Here is a 10,774-nt window from a genome sequence, read left to right as displayed (position 1 = left end):
TTTGGGCCTACTTTCAAGGAGCTTGGGCCTACTTTCAAGGAGCTTGGGCCTACAATCAAAGGAGCAGACTTGGTCTCACTTGTTTTCTGTTGGGCTAGGCCCAACCCTAGCCTCCCTAGCCTTTCCTTTCTTGGCCATGTATTTAAGGCCTCTTAGCATTAATTTTCAGAAGATCATCATATAGATAGAGAGGAGAAAATAGAGAGGATTCTGCCCATTTTTGTTGTTGTAGCACTTTCCTGTTTTTTACATCTTTTGTTCCATTTTGTTTTCCTTTCTGTAATGATAAGGTAGAACACTTTGTAACCGGTTGTGTGTCTTGAATCCATGTGGAATTTGAGTCCCGGATGAGCTACAAGAATCTGGTTTGTTGTTTGTTTCTTATTCATTTCTATTTGGTTTAGTTTGAGCAGATTTGTGAATGCATGGAGTTCATGGCAGGTTTGTGTGAACTTGCATGGTTTCACTTTCTGTTAAATGCTTAAGAGAACAGAATGTTATAGCCGGTTGGTATAACATCTCGGAAATGAATATTGTGTGCTTGAACGGTTGTTCTTGCATAGGTCCGGATAGGTTGAATAGAGAGTGAATGGTTGCATTTGTTTGCAAGAGATTTCTGCATTCATTTTGTTATTTCCAATCATTCTAATCCTTGGACGGTTGTTGGGGATGCTTTGAGTTTGTTTTCCGGAGATCAAAGCATCTAGCAAACCAAGATGTATAGAGTGGACAAGGAAGATTTCACATAGGAGACAAATACACAGCCGGTTGCACTCCTCTTATTGATTTTTCATCCATCTTCATCTTTCTGTTTTGCCAATTAGTTTTCTGTCAAAACCCCCCCCCCCCCCCAAACAAACTGTTATTGGTTATGTTGGTTCTCCTTTGTTGGTAAAAGAAAGTGAGGCTCCTTGTGAGAGATGACCTAGGGTGCACTTTGCTGCAAACTAGAGAAGAGATGCAAACATAGATCTCTAATTCTGGAGTGGTTCGATAGCCGGCCAGAATTTTGGCGCCGTTGCCGGGGAGCCAAGTTTTTTCTTCTAAAAACATAGAGGACCGACCCTATTTTATGTTTGTTTTGTTTTCTTGTTTGAGTGTTTTTGTTTGTTTTGTGTTCTTGGTGAAAAGCTATTATGTTCTTGAGATAAACTGATAGCAAGCAGCAACAGAGAAGCCTCATTTGCCTTTTCGATCTTCTTTTTGTTTGTGTGTATTTTCCTTTTATGTTTTCTCGTTTTTGGAATCATTTTTGAACCAAGAAGTGGCTGTTGGAGAGGGCTGCACAACCTGAACAACTGAAAAAAGCAACCCTGCAGCACCTGAAAAAGCAAAAACACCTGCAGTCCTTCTCTGATCTTCAGTAGCACACCTGCAGTCCTTCTCTGATCTTCATGTGCTCTGATAGGCACTGAAAAGCAAGCTTACACAGCAAGGGGAGACAACCCTGCAGCAGATCAGGAGCATAACTATTTTTAGAATGCTCTGAATCCCACTTTTCTGCCTCTGACAGCAGATCACCTGACCAAGAGGATATTCCATTTTTCTTTCTCACATTTTTTCTTTTATTCTCTCTTTTAACACTCCATTCAACGTTGTCTTTACCTTCCACACTAATCTCCCTTTTCGTTTGGCAGATAGGAATCAACAGCTGCAACCAAAAGAAAGCAACCAGCAGCAGCCTTCCATTCAGCAGCTGTTTTGACCATCCCCATAACAGATAGCATTATTTAAGGATTGAGCTCGAGATACTGGTGCTATCCTCTTCCTTTCTCATCCTTACTTGATGTTCTTTCATGTCCATATGCTTTCCTTGATGTTTTCTTGCATTTAGAGTGGTCTTTGAGGCAAAATAGGAGCTGATTTGATAAGAAAACGATTTTGACGGTTACTGTTCACAAATTTTCACTTGCTCCGATTGAGCTGATTTTTGGTGTCCAAAGAAATGGGGGTGTGGGGATCAATAGTCACGCTTCGTCGTGAGAAGAGCTTTTTTTGGCCAAATTCCAACGTTTAGACCACTTTTTGGGCCATTTTGTGTTTCTCAGTGGCTAATTTGGTGTGGTTTTTAGTGTTTTTAGGTCCCTCAGTGTTTTTATGTTGAAATTTTGTGAAAAATTGCATAAAAAAATCATCTAAGAGCTTATTGTTTGACCTGTTTTTTGTGTTTGTGTGTTTTTTGTTTTTGCTTGTGTGTTTTTTTTGTTTGTGTTTCTGTGTTCTTGGTATGCATAGGCCATTTTGTGTGTTGTTTTTGTGCTGATCTCTAGTGCATGACCAGGTCATCTAAGAAAACATTACTTGACTTGGATCTTGAATTAGAGAACACTCTTAGAAGGCAAGCTAGAGAGCTTAAGTCTCGGGATAGGATTGACCCTAATAGTGCTTCTAATACTTCATCCGAACCTATTCCAGCATTCATCAATATGGCAGATAATGGTAATGGAAATAATGGTAATGGAAATAATGGTAATGGAAATAATGGAAATAATGGAAATAATGGAAATCATGGTAATGGAAATAATGCAAATAATGGTCATTTGGATGGTAGAACCATTAGAGAGCTGGCTGCACCTGATGTGCATTACCAGCCCCTATGTATTCAATATCCACAGCTAGATGCTAACTTTGAACTTAAGTCTGGACTGATTCATTTGTTGCCCAAGTTTCATGGCCTTGCAGGAGAGGATCCACACAAGCATCTGAAAGAGTTTCATGTGGTTTGCTCAACCATGCGGCCACAAGGAGTAGATGAAGAGCAGATCAAGCTGAGAGCCTTCCCATTCTCACTTGATGGATCAGCCAAGGATTGGCTCTACTACCTGCCACCAGCTGCCATTACCAGCTGGGATGGATTGAAAAGAATCTTCCTGGAAAAATTCTTTCCAGCCTCCAGAACAGCATCAATAAGGAAGGAAATTTGTGGTATAAGGCAGATGAGTGTGTGAAACTCTACATGAGTATTGGGAGAGGTTCAAGAAGTTGTGTTCCAGCTGTCCTCACCATCAGATAAGTGACCAACTCCTAATTCAGTATCTCTATGAAGGTCTAATCCCCATGGACAGGTACTTGGTAGATGCTGCAAGTGGAGGAGCTTTGGCAGAGAAGACCCCAGCAGCTGCACAAGAACTGATATCAAAGATGGCACAAAATGCCCAGCAATTTGGCACCAGAATTAACACTCCTACAAAAGCCATCAATGAAGTCAATGTGGCTGCCACTATGGACCAGCAAAGGATGGAAAACAAGCTTGAGGAATTGGCTTCCACGGTCAGGCAGTTGGCATTAGAGAGAAAGCAACCCCAGCAGCAGCTTTGTGGCATTTGCTCCTTGCCATCCCATACAACAGACCAATGCCCACAGTTGCAAGAAAATAATGAGACATGTGCAGGCATTTTTCCTGGAAGACCATTCCAGCACCAGCAGCACAGCCAACCACAACCTTCCAATAGGTATGACCCATACTCAGCCACCTACAATCCAGGTTGGAGAGACCATCCGAACCTCAGATATGGCAGCCCTTCCAATCAACATGTGCACCAGCAGCCATACCACCAGAATCAGCCATTTCAGCAGAGGTTCCATCCTTCAATTTCCAGCAACCATACTCCACCACCAAGGCAGAATCAAGCCATGCAACAAGCACCACCATTACCCAAGTCAGAACCTACCTTAGATGATCTTGTCAAACAACTAGCAGCCAATACACTCAATTCCAACAAAAAACAGAAACCACCATTCAAAATTTGGAGACCCAAATAGGCCAGCTAGCCACAAACATCAATGAGTTAAGGAGTCAAGGTTCGGGGCAGCTTCCTTCACAACCAGTTGCCAATCCAAGGGGTAATGTTAGTGCCATCATGCTTCGAAGTGGAAAAGAAGTGATCATCCCAACCCCTCCACCATCATCAAACATGGAGCAACATGTAGAGGAGCAGAATGTAGAGGGTAGCAAAGAGCAGCAACCTTCCTCAGTCCAAGAAGCCAAGCAGCCAAACTCCAGCTATCAAGAACAAGGAGAGTCTTCCAACATCCAGCCCCTGCCATTCCCACATCGAGCAACACAAAACAAGAAAAGAGCAGAGGCCGAAGTGGATAAAGAGATTCTGGAAACATTCCAGAAAGTTGAAGTCAACATCCCCCTCCTTGAAGCCATTAGACAGATCCCCAAGTATGCAAAATTTCTCAAAGATTTGTGTACTCACAAGAGGAAGCTTATGGGGAATGAGAAGATCAACCTTGGGAGAAATGTCTCTGCCCTTATCCAACCTGCCATGCCAGCAAAGTGTAAAGATCCAGGGATGTTCTCCATTCCTTGTACTATAGGAGACATGCAATTTAGCAATGCTTTACTAGATTTAGGTGCATCCATTAATGTCATGCCTAACTCTATTTATGCTTCATTGCAGTGTGGTCCTTTGAAGCCAACAGGAGTGGTTGTCCAACTAGCCAATAGAAGTACTGCACACCCCACTGGAGTCCTAGAAGATGTGCTGGTTAAGGTTAAGGATTTAATCTTTCCAGCAGATTTTTATGTTTTGAATATGGAAGATAACAGCACACTTGAGCATGCACCCTTGATCCTAGGGAGACCATTCTTAAAAACTGCTAGAACTATTATCAATGTGCATGAGGGTACACTTTCCATGGAATTTGCTGGTAACACAATTAACTTCAAGATACTTGATGCCATGAAATTCCCTGCTGAGGATCATTCCACTTTTCAAGTAAATAGAGTTGACCTGTTAGTGAATGAAGCATGTTCTGAGTCTTCTGATTTAATTGATAAATTCCCCACTGTGCATGAGTTCCCAGATACGATTATTTGCACTAATTGTAGTGATGGAGAGAGTCAATGTGCTGCATGCTTAGAGATTGCTGAATTTTTGCATAGGCATGAGTCTGATTTTGATGCTAACATTTCCCAAGTGGAAGATAGTGCTGCTAACCTTGTTGAGCAGGTTGATAGTGCCTTGGAGTTAGAGTTCCAGTCAAATAGGTCAGCCCCCTCTTTGCAGCAGCCACCCACCATTCAGTGCAAGCCTTTGCCTCAGCACCTCAAGTATGCATTCTTGGAGAAAGATGAGAAGCTGCCAGTCATCATTGCAAACAACTTGCAGCCTGACCAAGAGAGAAAGTTGCTGGATGTGCTGAAAAATAATAAGAAAGCAATTGGGTGGACTTTAGCGGACATAACTGGAATCAGCCCATCTGTTTGCATGCACCGTATCTTATTGGAGGAAGGAGCAAAACCAGCAAGGCAGCCTCAAAGAAGACTTAACCCAACCATCCTTGATGTGGTAAAACAGGAGGTAAGTAAATTACTTGCAGCCGGCATTATTTACCCTATTTCTGACAGCAAGTGGGTGAGTCCCGTGCAGGTTGTTCCAAAAAAGACGGGCATCACGGTGGTCCCAAATGAGCACAATGAGCTCATCCCCATGAGAGTGCAGAACAGTTGGAGAGTCTGCATTGATTATAGAAAGCTGAACCAAGCAACCAGAAAAGATCATTTCCCCCTCCCATTCATTGATCAGATGTTGGAGAGGTTGGCTGGTAAGTCACACTATTATTTCCTTGACGGTTTTTCCGGGTACTTTCAGATTTGCATAGCCCCAGAGGATCAAGAGAAGACCACCTTCACCTGCCCCTTTGGCACATTCGCTTATAGAAGAATGCCTTTCGGTCTATGTAATGCTCCAGGTACCTTTCAGCGATGCATGGTAAGTATATTTTCAGATTTTATAGAGCATTGCATGGAAGTGTTCATGGATGATTTTTCAGTTTATGGCACTTCTTTTGATGATTGCTTGGTTAGCTTAGGTAGAGTCCTAGAGAGATGCATTGAAAAGAACCTTGTTTTAAATTTCGAAAAATGTCATTTCATGGTAGAACAAGGAATTGTTTTAGGGCATGTTCTGTCTAAGAAGGGTATAGAAGTGGATCGGTCTAAGGTTGATGTTATTGCTTCATTGCCTTACCCCACCTCTGTGAAGGAGGTGCGTTCTTTCCTTGGCCATGCAGGATTTTATAGGAGGTTCATCAAGGATTTCAGCAAGATTGCACTTCCACTTTCCCACCTTCTCCAGAAAGAAGTGAAGTCCTTCCACTTTGATGAGCAGTGCAAGCGAGCATTCGAGGAACTGAAGAGTCGATTGATTTCTCCACCCATCATACAGCCACCCGACTGGGAGTTGCCCTTCGAGCTGATGTGCGACGCCTCCAACTTTGCAGTGGGCGCCGTCCTTTCACAACGTGTGGAGAAGAAGTCACATGTCATTGCCTATGCCTCGCGCACCTTGGATGCTGCTCAAGCAAACTACACCACGACTGAGAAGGAGCTTTTAGCTATTGTGTTTGCTTTAGATAAATTTCGCTCCTATCTTCTGGGTTCTAATGTTGTCGTGTTTTCTGACCATGCAGCCTTGAAATACCTATTGAAGAAGCCTGATGCTAAGCCCCGGTTGATACGATGGATGCTCCTACTTCAGGAGTTCAATGTGGAGATAAAAGACAAGAGTGGGGCCGAGAACCTAGTAGCTGATCATTTGAGCAGGGTCCCTCCTTCTTCAGATTCCACAGTCATGGACTCCCAGCCTATCAGGGATGATTTCCCAGATGAGTTATTATACCACATTCATGGTGTTGAGCCCTGGTATGCTGATTTAGTAAATTATTTAGTTGCTTCTGAATTACCTGCATATTTTAAGAAGGAACAACTAAATAAATTTAAGAGTCAGGCTCGGTATTATGTGTGGGATGATCCCTATCTGTGGCGCATGTGTAGTGACCAGGTCATTAGGAGATGTGTTCCTAACCATGAGTTTGCATCTGTCTTAAATTTTTGTCACACACTTGCATGTGGTGGTCACTTTGGTCCCCAACGTACAGCTAGGAAAGTCCTAGATTCTGGATTATATTGGCCTTCACTCTTTAAGGATTCATATGAGTTCTGTAAGAATTGCACACGTTGCCAACACACAGGCACTATATCACGTAGGAATGAAATGCCTCAACGACCCTTATTGTTTTGTGAAATCTTCGATGTTTGGGGCATTGACTTCATGGGTCCATTTCCTGTGTCATTTGGTTATTTGTACATTCTGTTAGCTGTGGATTATGTTTCTAAGTGGGTGGAAGCTAAAGCCACCAGGACTGATGATGCTTCTGTGGTTGCAGATTTTGTTCGTTCTAACATCTTTTGTAGGTTTGTCATACCCAGGGCCATCATCAGTGACCAAGGATCCCACTTTTGCAATAGAAAGATGGACGCCCTACTTCGTAAGTATGGGGTAATACACAAAGTGGCGACTCCTTATCATCCACAGACTAATGGGCAAGCTGAAGTCTCAAATAGGGAAATCAAGCAGATTTTGGAGAAGACTGTCCAGCCCAATAGGAAAGACTGGAGCAAGAGATTAGAAGATGCGTTATGGGCCTACCGCACGGCCTACAAAACCCCCATCGGCATGTCCCCTTATAGGTTGGTTTTTGGAAAGGCGTGTCACTTGCCGGTGGAAGTGGAGCATAAGGCGTATTGGGCGGTGAAGCAATGCAATATGGACATCGGTCAAGCGGGATCCCAAAGAAAGCTCCAACTTCAAGAGCTTGAGGAGATTAGGATGGACGCATATGAGAACTCACGCATCTACAAGGAGAAGACCAAGGCTGTGCATGACAAGCTTATTGTGAAGAAGACATTCGAAGTTGGCCAGAAAGTTCTGCTATACAATTCCCGTCTCAAGTTGATGCCCGGTAAGTTACGTTCTCGTTGGACTGGTCCTTTCATAGTTATTCATGTTTTTCCCTTTGGTGCAGTTGCAATCAAGGACGAGTCCAATGCAAAGCAATTCACAGTGAACGGGCAGCGACTTAAGCCATTCTACGAGAGCTTTCAGGAGCATATTGTGGAGGAGCTGCATCTCCTCAACGCCACCTACATTTGATACATCAGGCTGTTTCTCTCTCCCTAGTATTTTACATTTACTTGTCTTATTCTTGATTGGAATTGCATGTTTACATTGAGGGCAATGTAAAGTCTAAGTGTGGGGGGAGGCAGCATTCTTATTTTGGCAACATTTTCTTTATCTTTTCATATTTCTTTTTCGTTGGGTTTAGTTGAGTTTGTTTTGCGTGGAAATGCAAGTTAAGCAATTAAGTCTAAAACAACCCATCATGATTAGAACTTCGATCTTATCTTCCTTAATTTCGAGTGACTTGGCAATGAGTTTAATTTGATAGATTGATTGGGTAGTCTACAGCCGTGAGGATTTTGAGCCTATTGTTTTTTCTTGTGTGTGCATTCACCTATCATGATTTCCACTCTAGAACTTGTTTTGATTCTTGGTTGAGGCTATATTTGTTCATGCATGACTCAAACATGATTAAGGCATTCTTTCTTGTCCCCATTTAGCCATCTTGAGTCAAAAAAAAAAAAAAAAAAATCAATCAATCCCTTTCGCTTGCCACTTAGAGCCATCAGTTTTACCCTTCATTCTCATACACCCTTTTTGGACCTTCCAACCTTAGGAAGAGGAATAGTAAGTGCATTCTAGTGAGAGAGATTGAATTCATCAAGCAAGTCATAAGGCCAAAGGCCATTTGCATCCATGAAAAAGAAAAAGAAAAGCAAGAAAAGGATAGAAGGAGCGTAAAACGCACTCACCTCTTTCGAAAAAAAAAAAAAAAAAAGAGAAGAAAGCAAAGTTGAACGCACTCAACCAAATAAAGATGCAATGTTCTTCATAACGCTTGGAAATTCTATCTCTTGATCTTAGAGTTGCATGAAATGTTTTCTCGACCTAAGGCATGTTTTCCTTCATTGTTGTCTTTCCATTTCTTTCTTCCCCACATTACAACCCTGAATAAGTCCTTTTGATTTGTGGCATGCATTTGACATGGATAGTGGAGATTGAGAAGATAAACAAGCTTATGGTAGTGGAATTGTGATTGGGTGAATTTGAGCGAAACAGTCACCACCACCTCTTGAGAGATTTTTGAGCATACACTTGCCCTGTGAGAGGCTTCCACTTTTGATTTGTCTTATTGGATGAATTTCCATGTCACTTGTTTTCTTGGAAGTAGAGGAAAGATGATCTTTGAATGATGAATTCTTGAAGACTTACCTACCTTGCATCTAATTTGTGTTTTTCCACATTTCTATTCTTGAGTCATAGAGTCTAGTGTTTTGCCCAGGAGTGCAAAAGTCTAAGTATGGGGGAATTGATAGCATGCATATTTATACCATATTTTGGCATTTCACCTCATTCTTATTAGGCCATTTGAAGCAATTTTTGCTGATATTTCATTGTTTCTATTTTATTATGCTTCAAATTGTCCTTACACTATTTTCTATCTTACCTCTACTCTATGAATCCAGGCTTTAGGGAATATTGGATGGGCTAGAGCTTTGGCTCAACTAAAGGAGCTTGGGCCTACTTTCAAGGAGCTTGGGCCTACTTTCAAGGAGCTTGGGCCTACAATCAAAGGAGCAGACTTGGTCTCACTTGTTTTCTGTTGGGCTAGGCCCAACCCTAGCCTCCCTAGCCTTTCCTTTCTTGGCCATGTATTTAAGGCCTCTTAGCATTAATTTTCAGAAGATCATCATATAGATAGAGAGGAGAAAATAGAGAGGATTCTGCCCATTTTTGTTGTTGTAGCACTTTCCTGTTTTTTACATCTTTTGTTCCATTTTGTTTTCCTTTCTGTAATGATAAGGTAGAACACTTTGTAACCGGTTGTGTGTCTTGAATCCATGTGGAATTTGAGTCCCGGATGAGCTACAAGAATCTGGTTTGTTGTTTGTTTCTTATTCATTTCTATTTGGTTTAGTTTGAGCAGATTTGTGAATGCATGGAGTTCATGGCAGGTTTGTGTGAACTTGCATGGTTTCACTTTCTGTTAAATGCTTAAGAGAACAGAATGTTATAGCCGGTTGGTATAACATCTCGGAAATGAATATTGTGTGCTTGAACGGTTGTTCTTGCATAGGTCCGGATAGGTTGAATAGAGAGTGAATGGTTGCATTTTGTTTGCAAGAGATTTCTGCATTCATTTTGTTATTTCCAATCATTCTAATCCTTGGACGGTTGTTGGGGATGCTTTGAGTTTGTTTTCCGGAGATCAAAGCATCTAGCAAACCAAGATGTATAGAGTGGACAAGGAAGATTTCACATAGGAGACAAATACACAGCCGGTTGCACTCCTCTTATTGATTTTTCATCCATCTTCATCTTTCTGTTTTGCCAATTAGTTTTCTGTCAAAACCCCCCCCCAAACAAACTGTTATTGGTTATGTTGGTTCTCCTTTGTTGGTAAAAGAAAGTGAGGCTCCTTGTGAGAGATGACCTAGGGTGCACTTTGCTGCAAACTAGAGAAGAGATGCAAACATAGATCTCTAATTCTGGAGTGGTTCGATAGCCGGCCATAACTCTCATACATGGCATGAAAGCTCTAAGTTAGGCTTATGCTCCAATCCAAACCTAGTGATTTCTCAATAATTAATACACAGTCATACTGAAATTTAAATTAATGTCACTCATTTTAAGCGCAGCTTTATTTGGGAATCATTGGCTTTGGATACTGTCCTTGCCTTAACCTAAGATTAAATTTAGTTACTCATCTTTATTTGAAAGTTAATTGACAGGAATTTAAATGGCGTAATTTAAATAACAGAATTTAAATGACAAGAATTAAAATAATAGAAACTAACCGTCCATTGTGGATAATTAAAAGACAAGAATTAAAATTGCAGAAATTTAAAGGTATAAATTAA

General features: G+C 41.5%; 1 pseudogene; it reads left to right on the top strand.

Moving 5' to 3' along the window:
• LOC127788111 (uncharacterized) overlaps window positions 1-4,882 on the top strand; it is a 10,070-nt pseudogene extending 5,188 nt beyond the window's left edge.
• Window positions 4,883-10,774: the final 5,892 nt, after the last annotated feature.

Source organism: Diospyros lotus, chromosome 13 (assembly GCF_014633365.1).
Source record: "Diospyros lotus cultivar Yz01 chromosome 13, ASM1463336v1, whole genome shotgun sequence".
Taxonomy (NCBI): Eukaryota; Viridiplantae; Streptophyta; class Magnoliopsida; order Ericales; family Ebenaceae; genus Diospyros; species Diospyros lotus.
Note: the sequence above shows the minus strand (reverse complement) of the source record. Positions and strands in the feature narration are given on the sequence as shown.